The sequence below is a fragment of the Tasmannia lanceolata genome, unplaced genomic scaffold (assembly GCF_043159265.1).
Source record: "Tasmannia lanceolata isolate RefF3 unplaced genomic scaffold, GAP_Taslan_0.1 ptg000018l, whole genome shotgun sequence".
In the NCBI taxonomy this organism is placed as follows: Eukaryota; Viridiplantae; Streptophyta; class Magnoliopsida; order Canellales; family Winteraceae; genus Tasmannia; species Tasmannia lanceolata.
The window spans coordinates 66,546,380-66,563,531 of NW_027518695.1; the positions used below are offsets into that span (position 1 = coordinate 66,546,380).

Below are 17,152 nucleotides of genomic sequence, written 5' to 3' on the forward strand. Positions count from 1 at the left end.
TCATGGTCTAAGATATTTTATTGGAATTGAAGTCTTTATTACAATGTGTTGACTATCATATATGGGGGCTGCTTGTAAAATGGGGAAAGGTTATAGCATTGCTTCTCACTCTGATTTTTATGTGCTGGTCTCTATTTGGTTTTGTGTTAATCTCTATACATATAGTTTCAACCATGTATCTGATCCTATCATGGTCATGATCATATTGAAGTAATCAGCAGGTTGAATAATAGGGATCATCTTATAGGAAATTTTTCTGAGCTTGTGTCATCGTATAGCCAGCAAGTGAGTGGTTTGGAGTACCCTAATTCATCACCCTGGTATATGGCTTCCTCCCACATGAGTAGTTAATTTTGGATCACTTCATGATGCCTTGATCTGAGAGATTAAGGTTGTAATTTCTGAATTTTTAACATAGGGGTAGAATAGACGGTTTTTCCTTTAAACTTTGAATCTTTTTTGTGAGTCAAGTGAGTTCTTAGACCTCCCATGTTGTCAGTTTCCAGTTACTGAGCTTTAACCAGAATCAGATTTGAATTAATGACCTATTGATATTTAGAAGCATGACATATGATGCTTATATTCTATACTATTGGAAAATGAGAAAAACAATTTCACTTCTAGCTTGAAATTCACATTGATAATTACTTTGAGAAGGCTGCTACAACAATCTGTAGGGCTATAGTGAATGTTCATATCTGTCATTTCATGGGTGTGATGCATAGTGATCTCAAAACCTGAGAACCTCTTGCTGTCTAGCAGAAGGTGTGGGGACAACTTTAGGAAGGGTTTGGGTTGTATTTCTTGGCACACGTGTGAATTTAAATGATTGACAAGCATTGTAAGTAGAACTGCCAATACATAGATTTCAGTTTGAAAGGTGGTTATGATGAAAATAGTGAGTAAATAAATTCATATCAAGTTCATTTCGTATATCATGAGTGGTGTTCCATTTATTTACTCCAATTTCAGGAGTGGGACAATTTAATCAATTCGTGATTGTCAATATCTTATCTCTGTGTGGTCCAAATGTAACTGGTTAATGCATGTTTGGCTCTTACTGTCATATGGCATAAAGGTTTTTTTAAATGCATGATTAGGTATTTTATCTTTTGAGAATCAAGGCATTACCACAGGTAAGAATCAGCTGTCTGTTTTTAAAAGTTTGGTTTTCAATAGAGTTAAGGTTATATGCTTTGTAATTGTGATTTTTGTGGGGTAAAAGGTACATAACTGCTGTCTATCATTGCATGGTTGCTGCCCTGCAATGAGTAGTTGCTGTCTCACAGGCTGTATACTCTGTAATAGTCATTCTAGCTTGTTGAAATATTATATGGCTGCTGCCCTGCAATGAGTAGTTGCTGTCTCACAGGCTGTATACTCTGCTATAGTCATTTTAGCTTGTTTAAATAATTTATAGTTGCTGCCCTGCAATGAGTTGCTGTCTCACAGGCTGTATACTCTGTAATAGTCATTCTCGCTTGTTGAAATATTATATGGCTGCTGCCCTACAATGAGTAGTTGCTGTCTCACAGGCTGTATACTCTGCAATAGTCATTTTAGCTTGTTTAAATAATTTATAGCTGCTGCCCTGCAATGATTAGTTGTTGTCTCACAGGCTATATACCCTGTGGTAGTCATTCTAGCTTGTTGAAATATTATATGGCTGCTGCCCTGTAATGAATAGTTGTTGCCTCGCAGGTTATATATTCTGTAGTAGTCATTTTGGCTTGGCGAAATAATATATGGTTGCTGTCCATCAATGCATAATTACTGTCCTACAAGTTATAGGCTTTGAAATTGTAATTTAGTTAAGTTTGCATGATATGAAATATTGTCTTTGGGTAGAACTCATTCTTTTGAGTGCTCTGAATATATGAAGCAATTGCCGAGTCTTTTGGATGCCTTCAAGTGTTGGTTCTTTATTCATCCGGGCGATGAAGGCGATAGCCCAAGCCCATCTTTAGAGGACTCGCTCAATCCAAGTAGCGCTCCCCTCTTTTGTTTAGTAGGCCTACCCAACCTTTTGGATTTCTTTTAACCATTTTTTTAAAAAGAACCCTTCTCTGGCCAATGATGGCGATAGTCGGAGCCTCCCCTTTAGAGAGACAATTTAGGTCTCTATAGAGCTAACCCAGCTTCTTAGGACTTGCTTAGTCCAAGTAGTGTTCCCCTTTCTATTTAGTAGACTTTTCGAGTCTTTTGGACACCTTTAGATAGATCTTTTCCTTCATTTAGAAGACCATTGTGGTCTCATTAGTGAGGTCCTTCACTTAAGGGCAATGATAAGGTTACTTGGAGCCCGTCTTTGTGTTTTGTGGCTCACCGTTTTTTGCACTTGAATCCGCACAAGTTGATGCCCCCTGTTATGCACCAAAATTTATAAAAATCAGAAATATCATTGCATGCATTTGTATAATTTGTTGAAAATTTAAGATTCTTCTTTTATGTTAAGTTTTGAGTTAGGTTCTGAAGATGAATGGACTGTTTAAGTGAGACTATCTTCAAAGCTTATTATACTCATTTTTTTATTATTTAAATAAATTGTTTAATAGGAAGAAGGAGATCAGATGACTACTCTATTCGATATTATCGACATGAGTACTGTCTGATTTCAAGGCGGGATATAGAAATATTATCATGTGTATATGATATCAGATGATTACTTTAGCATCATCTGATTTCATCCCCATGTTGGGGTGGTGTTTGTGGTTGGGCATAGAAGTGTTTGATATTATTTTCTTTTACTTTATTAGGCTATCCAGCGGCTGGTCTGGACTAATTAATGTTGTTTATCATTTTATGATTGCTATAGATTGTGTATTTTTTTATTAAAAATTCTTCTTTGCTTAGCACTTGATTTATTTAGAGAGCCTTTGAATCATTCGTTTGTGCGGTGATGTTATCGGGGGAATCTTTGACTCATTTGATCTTTATTGATGTTATTAGGGAGTCATCTGTCTTGGCTTTGTAAGTAATTAGCCTTTAGAAGGCCTGCTTGGCCTCATTTGTAGAATCCTCTCTGAGGTTGCACCTCAATTTGTTCCTCTGTTAATTAGAGACCAATTTGGTCAATTAGTTGTCCTAGCCTTGCTTACCCCTTGCAAGGGCAATGATAAGGTTACTTGGAGCCCATCTTTGTGTGTGTTTGGGAGACCCGCCCGGTCTCATTCTCTCGCTAGTTCTCCTCTTTGTGCATCGTTTGGTTTTGGGAGAACACCCTACTCGGCTTGGCAGCATACCCCTACCCTTATGGGTACTGGGCGCACATTTGTTGAACCCTAGGGCTAGGCAGCTATCCGGCCCGGCTGGGTGTTTTACCTTTGCCAAATATGCACAGGGTTTCTTTTTCCTTATTACTTGTGAGCTTCTCCTTATTCGATAGTCCATTCGCATAGGAGTCAGCCCTTGATTAGAGAGTCTTTGACTCATTCATCCTTTAGATAGTGTTATTAGAGAGTCTTTGACTCATTCGCCTTTTAGGTGATGTTATAGGAGAGTCTTTGACTCATTTGCCTTTTAGGTGATGTTATAGGAGAGTCTTTGACTCATTTGCCTTTTCGGTGGTGTTGTAGGAGAGTCTTTGACTCATTTGTCTTTCAGGTGTTGTTATTAAAGAGTTTTTGACTCAATCTTTCTCTTATTGGTTTTTCTAGAGAGTCTTTGACTCATTTATCTTTTAGTTGGTAATAGTGGAGTCTTTGACTCATGTTCATTTTCTTTTAGGGAGTCTTTGACTCGTTTATTCTTTAGTTGGTGTTAGTGGAGTCTTTGACTCGTGTTTCCATTTCTTTTAGAGAGTCTTTGACTCATTTATCCTTTAGTTGGTGTTATTGGAGTCTTTGACTCGTATTTCCATTTCTTTAGAGAGTCCTTGACTCATTTATCCTTTTAGTTGGTATTGTTAGAGTCTTTAACTCATATTCCTTTTCTTTTAGAGAGTCTTTGACTCACTTGTCCTTTGCGGTGTTATTAGAGAGTCTTTGACTCATTTGCTCTTATAATGGTATTATTAGAGCCTAGTTTCCCCTTTTAGCCCTAGGATTTGGTCGTAGGGTGTTGTTTTTTTTTGTATTTTCCCTTAGGTCTTTGACCAAAAGGGTGAAAACTCTCTAAAACTTCAAAAACATTGGAAAAGTTTTAAAATCCAAAAAACATTGAATATTTTAAAACGCAAAAACATTAGAAATTAAAAACATAAAAAAAAATACTTGAAAAACCTTAAAGAAGTCTAAAGTGTTGAGTGTTTTAGAATTAGCAATTAGGAGAGTTCGTTTCGAACTACGTTGGCTTGATCCTCTTCCGATGTACGTAGTGCAGCTTGGGATTTACATCCCAAGTCCAACCAAACTTTTTTGTAAATAAACATTTTAAACCTTCTTCAAAAACCTTTAAAATCTTGTTTTCAAAAGATCTTCCTCTAGAGTTAGGAGTTTCTCCTAGATAGAGAGTTTTAGAGTTAGGATTTTTCTTTTGATAGGTTGTTTGATTGTTTGTTTGCTGTGTGCTTGTTTTAGAGTTAGAGGTCTGTCCTAGAGTTATAGGAGCGCCTCCGTCCGGTCAGTCGGCGATCCACATCGCCGAGTGATGACTAGAGTAGGATACACTAGTCCACCTTTGGTTTTCCTTAGGAAATACAGCCTAGTGACACATAGGTTGTAGGAACCACCTGCATTAGCCTAGGGCTAATCTGCATTTAGTTAGGGCATATAGGGTGTCCTAAAATCCACAATTCACTGGAAGTTAAATAATCGTACAAGAAACTTTAATAACTGGTCCGGTCTTTTAGATCGAGTCTAGGATAGAGGTCTAGGTGTCTTAGGCATCCTAGCTTAGAATAGGCGCGAAGAACTACGTTGCCTTGATTCTCGTGGAGGCGGGGATACGTAGGCTTCTTTGGATGAATACCAGACCATCCGAGGACTCGGGCTAATAATTTAGAGTCTTAGGATTTGTTGTGTAGTCATCGTATGTTTTGATATGTTTTCTTACTTTCTTGTAGTGATCCTGTACCTTTAGCTATAGCTTGCATGTGTTTGCACATCAGAATTTAGACACCCATTAGGCATGTCACTCATAACCTAGCTATGCTTAGGTGACATATCTTTCATCTTATTTTATGTGTGCTTATTATTTTATCCTCAAGAAATGCATGCTTAGGCAGACGACTCCTGAGGATTGTTCCCATTTCACATTATTTTTACCCAAATTTCTTTGGAGTTAATAATAAATGGCATAAGAGACCAAGTGCTTGCACTCGGACGAATTGGGGGTGCTCTCAAACCTTCCCCATTCGTAACCAGGCACGAACCCATATATATTTCTGGTTATCCATTGCACAGAGGATTTGATTTTAGGGTTCCATGGCATATCCATGGATGGCGACTCTGAGTTTATTTCAGGTATGTCTCGGTTTCGAACCTCGGTTCCGGATCGAGACATATCTCTTTCTTTTTATATCGCCACTCGTGCTATGCTATGAGGGTGGCATCCGTTTTGAGAGTTCCTTGGTAGAGCTCTCCTTCACACGTGGATGATCCAGAGGGTGGTAGGGACTAGTTCCCTCGCCGCCTATCTCGGATCGGGGTCCACATCTCTCTGTCCAGGTCGATGGTTTTTTTTTATACAAGGAAATGGTAATTAAGACCCCTCTTTCTTGCCATGGACAGCCCCTTCTAGTACATGCAAAGCTACTCTTTAATTCTATGGGGGGTGCCTCGGGTAAGACAAACCCAAGCAAAAATAAAATGCATTTGACCCCCCTCCTTCCATGGACAACCACCTATAGTGTATTTTGAATACTCATTTAACACACAGGGGGGTGCCCAAGTAAAAGAAAAGGGAAAAAATTTATGAAAATATCTTCTCCTCCTTTTGATCCTAACCCTTCAAATCAGCTTTTTACTTAAGGGCTGGGATCAAAGAAAGCTTCAAGGAAGCTTCCTAAGATTCTCTCCTAACTAATCCTAGTCCTAAGCCTCTCACTAACCTAGCTTAGGGCCTAATGGTGACTTGGAGGGGAAGAAAAGCATCTTTACTATTTACAAAAATGCCTTGGTTCAGGATAATACACCCCCTAATTATGTTACACACTAATCCGCATACCCCTATATCTCCCTGGACAACCCATTACGAAAAATTTGAACTGGTTTTTCAGGTTCCAGCGCACCCCCTTTCTAGCTAAATGGCCACCCTTAATCCTACACTACACTACAAACCTCATCCGTTTACTAGGCAAATCGCAACGGATTCGGAAGAAATTTTACAGGGACCTAAATGAGACCCTAACCTATTCTAGGAACAAATTTGGGACATTAAAACACTAGTTTGATAGGGTTTCTATCCTAACGACTCTATTAGGGTTCGGTCAAAATAGGGTGTCTACAATCCGTTACCGCCACCACAGTATTCATAGCACCATTGTCCGCCTGGTTAGCTCGCTTCGAACAATCCCGCTTAATGTGGCCATATTCCTTGCAACGGTAACATTGCATGCCCTTTCCGCCGACCTTGGATCTTGACCTGCCTTTTCCCGATCCCCTTTCATACGACCTTCCTCTTTGATTCCCACTATGAACAACCAACCCATGTTCTTCACTTCCACCAAGAATAGGTTTCTTTCGCATCTCATTCAATAAGAGCGACGCTGTGACTACCTCCAACTTTATCGTATCCTTACCATACAATAATGTAGTCACCAAGTTGTCATACGAATCAGGAAGCGAAGTAAGAAGTAAAAGGGCCTTGTCTTCTTCCTTCAACTTTTCATCAACCTTGTGGAGTTGATCCACAAGCTCGTTGAACACCGTAATGTATTCCAGAAGATCCCCGCCTTCCTGTATCTTCAGCCCGTACAATTGTCGTTTCAAATACAATCGCTTGGCCAAGCTTTTTAACATGTAAAGTTTTTCCAACTTCTCCCATAATTTAGGCGCATCTTCCTCTTCCATAACGTTATCTACCAGACATAGCTGAATCGTGCTGACCGCCTTCGACTCTATGTCTTCCCACTCGGCATCCGTCATCTTCTCCGGCTTCCCATCCTTTCCAGGGGTGCAACTCGGGTCGGGTTGGGTCGGGTTGAGGCCAACCCGACCCAACCCGATTTCCAACCCGGTTGGCCTCAACCCGACCCAACCCGAATTGCAATTTCCTCAACCCGACCCAACCCAACCGTTGGGTCGGGTTGGGCATGTTGACCCGCCCATCATGCACATGTTTTTTTTGTTGGCGCCACTTTTTTTTTTTTGTTCACATTCCTACACAAGCATCCACCATATAAAAACTCTTTGTAACTGAAGGATAAATTTATGTTGAAATTTAAGCACATTTCTAGCTTCATAAGGATAAAGTTATGTTGGAATATTCACTCGTTGCAAATTTTAACTTTTAAAATTTTACAAATATGGGAATACTTGTCGGGTTTCTGGTTGGATCGGGTTGCCCGACACCCCAACCCGACCCAACCCGATTTCCAATTCGGGTTGGTTTTTCCCAACCCAACCCAACCCGATTTTTAAAAAAGCTTAACCCGACCCGAGTTGCACCCCTAATTATTTCCCTTCAACGCCTTAGATAATCCCTATTGAACTAGGATGTCCTTCACCCTCATCTGCCATAGGGTGAAACTGCCATTTCCATTAAATTTGTCGATGTTGAACTGAATAGAACTTGATTTTACCGTCATCACAGATTACTCCGTACTTCACGGTGTAGCACTCCACCTCGAACGAGAATCTTTTCTTGGATAGTCTTTCTACTCCCAGAGATTGCTCTAACCGGGATCCAACCACAACACCCACGATCACTCCACCCGGCCTCGACAATCGCTTCACCTGAGCTTTGATACCACTTGTTGAGAAAATCCGCCGGGCAACCCAATCCGATCGTGCACAAATTAAATGAAAAAAGTAAAAGTAAACAAGCAAGCCACAAGATGAACACCAAGATTTTACGTGGTTCGGTCAAGCCTACTCCACAGGCAAGAAACACGATCTTTCACTATGAGAAAAACAAAATACAACGATTACAATGGGTCAATCACAAACCCACAAGCAACCCTTTCCTTGCTTCTCAAACCCAAGATCATACCCAAGAGAACCCCGAGAAATAATCCAAGAGAATACCCAAGAGAATACCCACAAGAGATAACCCAAGAAGAAACGCAAGAGGAAAACCTTCCCTTCTCTCACTCTCTCCTCTCTCTCTCTCACTCTCTCTCTCTCTCTCTCTCGTTGGTTTTACGCAGCCAACACAGCTCACGCCCAACCTCTTGCCGTTCTGCAAAGAGAAACTCAGTCTTGCAGTCACACTTTCCTCCCACACACTGTTCGTGTGAACAAAAGGCATTTATATACTTAGGTTTATCAAAAACCTAAATGGCAAAGTTTCTATTTTACTTTCCCAACCCAGCGTGGGAAACAAGGTGGGAAATAGGCAACTTCCCAACAACACTGAATTCAAAATACACCACTTCTAATTTACGTTCAATTCATTTTACAAGAGCACATTCAATAAAAACATTGTCTGCCACTTTCATTCAATTTTCATTTGTATCCCATTCAAACCATTACATCATGTTACACCAATTACTAACATACAAGTCATACATCACCTTAATCAAACTACACACTACGACACTAAAAATCCCAAGTCTACTATCAAGATGAGAAATATCCAAGTCTAAAAAAGAAAATAAGATGGTAAATAATGCAGCTTGCTCCTGCAACCATCCCTTCCTCACTCATGCAATCAGCATAACTTGTCTTATGAATTTCAAATTTGGACTATAATCACTTCCAATACATCAAAAACCCATAAATTAAATGAGAGCATATTACTCGTACAAAAATAGCGACAGAATGGGCATGTAAGAAAAATAGTCTTTATGGGAATAAAAGAAAAAAAAATCAAAGCTACTGACATTGTATTACGAACTCCTATACAAGCACACATGTAGCTTTTTGTGCTCATCACGTAGCTGCCAAACTTTTAGTGCATGTCACCAATAATGAAGAATTATCAATTATGTAAACTTGAAGGGCAAAACTAAGAAGATTGCATGGAAACTATATATGAAGAATTACTGAAACTTTTCAAAATTTAAAGGTCTGAATGTAGTAAGCACTAGTGTCCATATCAAGCTCCAAAAGATAGTGTGTATTCACTTACCTGTATAAGTTTCAATGGCAATCAAATGTTGTACATTCAAATCATTCACTATGCAAGAAAAACCATATGTTTACAAAAGGTTGAATGGTCATAAACATGAGATTAGTCACGAACTTGAACTAGTACATCTGCTTACGCAGTCATTAACATGAACACTTCCATTTTTAATTGATCTTCTTTTATGAAAGGTTCCCTTGGAATTTTCACCATGAACATTTCCCAAACTCAAGAGAAACCATTACTACTCATATTGTTTGGCCACTCTTCAATCCTAACATGAACATCCTTTACTAACTCATCATCCATGGAAAACATTTTTTCTAGTTTTCTAAGAATATTGCAACAGTTTTAGAAAAAATTGCCCCCAACTTTTATTCTAGTTTCCAACACACTAGGAACTGTTGGTGTTGGAATATTTGCATTATGCATACATGGAACTAGTGGGGCTACCTATGCGATGCACGGGTTGAATGAACACTGAGAAGAGAGGACACAGAGACACATACCAAGTAGAAGCAACATCAGAGTAATATTACAGGGAGTAACCTTCATGAAAAAAAGAGGTTGTCGACCACTGACCCCTAAGGAGAGTGAGGGGGAGGAGAGGAGGGGATAACATTAAAAATTTGAAACTCAGTCCGGAAACATACAGTTCGAGTGAAACTTAAAAAAAAAAAAACAAACAAACAAACAAACAAATACAATAAACAAAATAAGTTTAAGGCAATAACATGGGTGTTCTAGTAGGGGTGCAACTTGGGTCGGGTTTTACCCGACCCGAAAATAGCATGGGTCGGGTTTAGAAATCATGGGTCTTGGGTAGGGCGGCTCAATCTTGGGTAGCGTCAGGTCTAAAGAAAAAAAACCCGAAACCCGACCCTACCCAATATAATGATATAATTGTTTTCATTGAGGTGATCATGTTTGTGATGTGGAAATATACTTTTCTTCTTAAGTTTATACACTTGATTACATAAATTTAGAGATTTTTGGTGTGGAGATTTGTTTTTTTCTCTACAACGCGTCAACGTGGAAACAACCCGACCCGAGAATTATCATGAGTAGGGCCGGGTTTGGGAATCGTGAGTTTTCCGGAAAAAACCCAACCTGACCTGACCAGAGATATTTCTCTGGTAGGGTAGGGTTCTTCAAAACCCTACCTGCCCGACCTGAGTTGCACCCCTACCTAATAGTACGGAAATCTGTACTAACTCATCTTGTCTTTTATTATTTAAGCAGGTGACAAAAGCTTATACAATTGGCGAAAAGCTCTCAAAAGCCGATTAAAAAAGAAAAGACAAGCTGAGTTTGTGCGATTATTAAAAGAAAACTACAAGCATGGTCTATTTCCTTTGGTTCCACACTCAAGAAAGATCAGAAAGACGTCTTTACCTGTTCATTTCAGATCAACTCCCCTAATTATTTCGCCATTTATTTCTGCACGCCTCAACAGTAAAAGTAGCACTACAGGCATTACCGAAGTGGGTGATCTAAACCATTCATTTGTTCGGCCCTAACGTAGATAGGGTGTGCCCAGGTGATCGTAACCGTCCAATCCGTTGAACTTTAAAATGGGACAGCACACTATAAAACCATCCATGGATCGGAGGGTTAAGATCATCCTTTGAAGAAGATTTTCTGGGCTACATGAGGAGGGCCCAACATATGAATTATTTGAATCACACGGATAGGGGCCCACTATATTTTTGGGCTGCACGAGCATACGCATCTCTCCACCATATAATCTCTCCAAAAACCATAATCCCTATTACCACCTTATTCAAGAAACAAAGACCATAAAATCTAGGGTGTTTTTTTATTCCCTGTAAGCAGAAACTCTAGGGTTTGGATTTCTCCAAAGTCCAGATTGGATTTTATCTCTCATGCAATCAGCATTTCTTCCTCCTAAGCACTCTGCACTCCAAATCCCATGGAAAGTTCACAAAACCCACCACAAAAACCCTAAAATCAAACAACCCACATCCCATTCTCTTCAAACAAATCTAATTCCCTCAAATTTCTTAAAACCCTCATGTGGCTATGACTTTAAAGGGGTCGACAGAGAAGTAATACACCTTCCAGTCACAATTCACAGAGCCAGTAGGGTTTCTCGGTGTATTTGGGAAGGAACCAATTTGCTATTGGTGGTTTCAGACCGGGAAGGATCGAATCAGTTAGGGTTTTGTGATGGGTTTCATAGACTATTTCGAATTTCGAGGGATGCAATTGTGAAATTGTTTGTTCCTCAGAAAAGTGAGAGGAAATTACATGGATTATTTGAAGTGGAAGCTATTGCATCGGATTTTCAGCTCCTCGTTACAGGTTTTGGCTACTCAGGTAAATTTGAGTGTCATTTCTCTTGGCTTTTGGACCCAAATCTGAAGTGGGAATGTTGAAGTATAAATGATTAAGTAATGCCTTGTATAAATCCTGTATGTTACATGTTCTTTGAAATTTTTTTAATTGAAATACTAGTTGGGCTTTTCTTATAAATAAAATTCTTTAATTGAAATACTACGGTTGAGGAGAAGATGAGAGAGAGCACCGCTTAAGATGGTTTTGGCATATCCAACGTAGGCCTTTGGATGCTCCAGTAAGAAGAAGTGACTCGTGCCAAGTTGATGGAGTAAAAAGAGGAAGGGGCAGACTGAAAACATTTTGGGTAGAAACAGTGAGGAAAGACTTTATTGCTAGGAACATAACAGAGAACATGACCTTGGATAGGAGAGAATGGAATGATCCATGTAGACGAACCAACTAGTGTCAGGATTAGACTTTGTCAATTTGAGCCAGGTAGATTCTTTCACCTTCTTCATGAAAATTTTCTAAAGGATTCATTGGCCGACCCCAACTAGTTTGGGACAAAGGCTTAGTTGAGTTGAGTTGAAATACTAGAGTTGGGGTTCTTATAAATAAACATGTTCAACCATACAATCTGAGCTGTAGAGGACCCGCGAGTGAAAAATAAAATAAATTGTAAGTTGTTAGAAATCCCCTCGTTTAGAAGCCAGCAAGCAATGAATTTTATCAGATAATTCGTTAAATTTCTTCCTGTTAAGTTTTAGTTGCCTGTTATCCAAGGGCATGATTAAATGATGGATGTATAATAATTCTTATATGAGCAGTGGATTACTTGATACAGGCAATGTTTCGAGCCATAGGTATTGGATCTTCCCGGTCCCTTCCATCGGCAGCTGCGTTGAATTGGCTGTTGAAGGATGGGCTCGGACGGCTTAGTAGATGCATATACACAGCTAGCCTTGGCTCTGCATTTGACACCAACTTGAAGGTATGATTTGTTTTTCTTATACCAGAGAGAGCTTGATGTTTTCCACTTGGGAATTAGTTAAGGCGTAAGATTTTCAATTTCGACAATTAATCTTTTACATGCTATTTTCCTTGTGCAGAGGGTTAGATTTTCAACATCGGTTTTGTTTAGCTTGAGCATTGGTGTTGAGTTGCTGACTCCAACTTTCCCACAACATTTTTTGCTTCTTGCGACTGTTGCCAACATTACTAAATCAATTAGTCTGGCTGCCTACTTAGCAACTGGTGTAAGAACTCAGCCTGTTTATGGTTTTGATTGCTTCCTATTTTCTGCCCTTTTTCTATAGACATCTCCAGTTGTTGTTCTTGAATGTCATGGAAGTTTGTCTATTATCACTGTTTTGAGATATGTAAATACTTAGTTTGAGTCTCTATCTATACCTATCATTATTACTATAAGTGATTTTACATTGTGATACTAAGACATTTCTATTGAAACGGACGCAATTCATTAGGGGAAATGATATTCGCACTCCCTGTTTTGATAATGGCACTGTACACTTTATTAGCAACTTTTCTTATTGGCTTCTGAAAGCATCTTGGGAATTGTAACATTCCTCAAAAGCAAATTAGATAAGTGTGAAGTAAATATCGGAGTCCCATTATTAAAATAAGGGAGTGCGTATATCACTTCTCTTCATTAATTTGTGAAGTTCTAAGTACAAAACTAAAAGCAAAGAGCTACAGATGAGCCCAACAAGCATACATTGTACTCCATTGATAGCCTCCAGCCAGTGTGCCATCTAATGATCTAGAACATCTGGAACTCTACTGCCTGGGAAACAACCTAATGTAAACTTGAAACATAATTCTCCACCAGTTAGAAAGACCTAGTTCCCTTTGGCCCAACTGTTGTTATTTGTATGGTGTTGTGCATGGACTTTTCTTTTATAAATAAATGAATTGCTTTTCTTCTAATTATCTTATATCATGTAACATTGTGAAAGTGTCAATATGCTTGTCTCTAAAACCCACTGTCAATCACACTGTTGACTGTCTCAGCATGTCTTGAGGTGTGTCTAGGAGTATTGGCACGCACATATACATATATATACCGCAGCTAACAAATTGTTAGAATCGAACGTTTTACTTTGCATATAGCTTTTTAAGTTCTTACTTTGCACACTAACGAAAGCAATATCTGGCAACTACTGGTGGCATTACTTTGCTCAACTCGCTGCAATACACCTACACAAAACACAAACGTTAAGTCACATACAATTACAACTGTCTGGTCAAATAAGGTCTATCAAGCATGCTATGGAAGTTGGAAAATGTATGAATGTCATGTAACAAGATGTTCAACCCAATTTTTCAAAATGTGGTTGCGGCACGGAACGCGGCCGAAGAAAATCCTACTCAACTCGGCACGACGCGGTCGAGTACATGGTTGACACGGCTTAGTACTCGGTTGACGCAGTCATAATTCGGGAGAGTTTTTATCCACTCTGTAGGTAAAAGGGACTCGACCTGGGGGAGACCACAATGATGCGTGGAAGTTTTAAAACAATTGTTCAACCTGGTGCTAATGAGCTCTAGTGTCTCCATCTACATATCTGGTCATACAGCTTGAAACTCATTCTAATCAAGGCCAAACTATCAAATTTCTTGGGTACAGTCTTTATTTACCTTAAGTCACTTTGAATTTATGGAGCATATATGGTGAAGTTCCTCATTTATGGTAATAGTGGTATGCTTGGCAAAACATACATACGTTTTGATATTTGATGTGGTCTGCTAATCCCTGGCAATATGATGTACATAGTTCCCTATTATTTATTTGTTATTTTAATGATTAGATTGATTCTACACTTGGGAATGTTATGGCATCTGCTGTCTCATTTAGGAAAGATTGGAAACTTATTAAGTATTTATTTGCTTAAAAACATTTATGAACTTGGTTTGTATACTCTCTTTTATCTACAGAGCTCTAATAATATCACTATCCTAGCAGTCAGCAATACATCGAAGTTTTGCTGTAGCGGATAATCTTGGTGAAGTTTCAGCAAAATCTCAGGTTGTATAGTTTTTTTTCTAGATTATCTGTTAGCGATGTTTAGTGGCATTTAGACTGAACCTTTTATGTGTATTTCAGATTCAAACCGTTTGTTTCGATATCGTCGGTCTGATACTCGTCGCAATGTTGAATATATTATGCAAGAATAACCAAAGGTTTTCTTTTTTCATCCCTTAAATCTACTTAAGTCTTTCCATATGAAATAGTGAATTCTTTCTTACCTTCTTCACATTTGCTGCCAATAAGCTCAAACCCTTTTGAATCATGTGCCTTGTAAGTCATTTTTGTTAAGCCTAGCTTGTATTTTATGCTAGTAATTATCATGCAAATGCAATATGGCATGTTCAGTCCCTTTCTGACATTTACACCCCCTATATGAGGGGTCTACCTTATTCAAATTGAAACGTTAGGGGTTGTAGTTGGTGACTTATAAAAGTCAGGGTTATAGTTGAAAGTGTCAGAAAGTTGAGGGGGTGTATCTGTGTTTTTCCCTAAATTCTATATATATCCAATAATATGATGCAAAGTGTCTCTGTCATCAATTCTCCTCTCAAATTCTGGACATTACCACTAGAAAAAAACGAGACTGAGAGATGAAAATCACTATTGGTCCTATTGATTTGTAAAGGGAAATACATTTGTATGACAGACTCACTTTTTGGAAAAGGTGGTTGAATATGGTAAGTGCGCTATATTTCTGTAGGAAATATGTTAGCCAGTGAAAGTATAAATGGGGGCCATTGAATCATCCAACCATTTACTTATCGGGTTTCTATGGATGGATATGGCTCAAAACTTGGACATCCGATTGTGCTCTTTAAATGAATGCTTAGAAAATAAGAAGTCAACAGTTCAACTTCGTCGGGAATGTCTCCATCAGTCACAAGATTAGGATGGTCTGATGGGGGAGAGATTTGTGGGTCACATCCATAACATCCTAATGTGTAAATGATTGAATGTTTTGGACAATTGAATAGGTTTGGCCTCACTGGTACTTTCATCTGCTAATGTTTTTCCAAGGAAATACATCTTAACTTACCATATAATAACTCGAAAGAAAATTCTTAAAATAAAAATTGAGAAAATATGTAGTATATAAATCTCTATGCTGTTCTGAATGGCTTTTAAATTAATGCTCTCCTCCAGGGATGGAAATGAGGGTGAATCAATAGAAATAGCAAAGAGGGGAAACACAATTATTAGGTGCTTGGTAAAACTCGTCTTCTTCTATTAATTATGAGAGGAAATAAATGGAGTGGAGGCATGACAGTGGAAAAGAGGTGGAGGAGATTTTGACCTAAGCATATGATTAAAAATTGACTTGTAAAGGGAAGTACATTTCTATTACAAACTCACTTTTTTGGTTTATGAGGAAGGTGCTTGCATATGGTAAGCGCACTATATTTCTGTAGGAAATATGTTAGCTGGTAAAAGTATAAGTCGGGGCCACTTGTTGAATCCCATTTACTTTTTGGCCTATTTGGATGGATATGGACCTAAAACCACATCAAATGATCCTAACTATTCGACTTTGCTCTTTAAATGAATACTTAGAAAATAAGAAGTCAACAGTTCATGTTCCTCGGGGAAATGAGGGTAAATCAATAGAAATAGCAAAAAAGAGGGGGAACACAATTATCAGGTGCTCAATAAAACTCTTCGTCTTCTATCAATTATGAGGAAATCAATGGAGTGGAGACGTGACAGTGGAAAAGTGGTGGAGGATATTTTGACCTAAGCATATGATAAAAATCTTGTCTTAAATATTGGAGGATTGACTCCACTGTGTTACTGCCACGGGAGGTAAGATAGGTCTACCGTCAGTCGCATCCAACTAGCTTGATTCTTTATTAAAGATAGGTCTTTTTCAGTCGCATGCAAATAGCTCGATTTTTTTATTATGTGACAATAACTTCAATGTATGTTCCTTACTTTTAATAACTCAAATGTAATCCTGTATCTAAATTATTGATTGAGTTGGATTCATTTTCCAGTGGTTATAGTAAAATCCCACTCCCTGATTTGGCTTAAGCTTTATAACTCTTTGAAATCCTCCAATTTGTTATTGGGCTTCATCATTATGGGGCTCAATTATTATGTAACGATGCAGTTTGCCAAGGTTCCAGAATTCTATTAAATGAGATAGATCCCGCTTGGGATAAGGCCTCTTGGGATAAGGACTATAGATGTAATATATTCATTGTCCCGGAAGCCATGGAATAACAACTAATGGAGAGACCAAATGTTGTATGAAATACCACAACTTAGTTTGTTGTTGTGAGGTTGGTTTGAAGAGGATATAGGGTAAAGAAGGGCCGAAGAAAAAGCTAATGGTACTTGAAAGGTATGATACCTAGATACAAGTACCAATGCAGACATGGATACAACTTAGTTTGTTGTTGTGAGGTGGGTTTGAAGAGGATATAGGGTAAAGAAGGGCCGAAGAAGAAGCTAGTGGTACTTGAAAGGTATGATACCTAGATACAAGTACCAATGCAGGCATGGATACAACATATAAAATATCTCAAAATACAAGAAACATTTGAGTGTCATAAATCATGGGAAGGACACACACTCTCTCTAACATAGAAAAAATGAATTATTAATTTGTTAACTATAGTATCTACTAGATCCACG

General features: G+C 38.6%; 1 pseudogene across 1 annotated transcript; it reads left to right on the forward strand.

Annotated features, from left to right (window-relative positions):
- The first annotated feature begins 10,981 nt into the window (after positions 1-10,981).
- LOC143850627 (protein root UVB sensitive 4-like) lies at positions 10,982-15,749 on the forward strand (annotated as a pseudogene). The gene is made up of 6 exons (XR_013236012.1): positions 10,982-11,508; positions 12,314-12,460; positions 12,579-12,725; positions 14,453-14,515; positions 14,594-14,670; positions 15,662-15,749. The product of XR_013236012.1 is annotated as a protein root UVB sensitive 4-like (transcript).
- Positions 15,750-17,152: the final 1,403 nt, after the last annotated feature.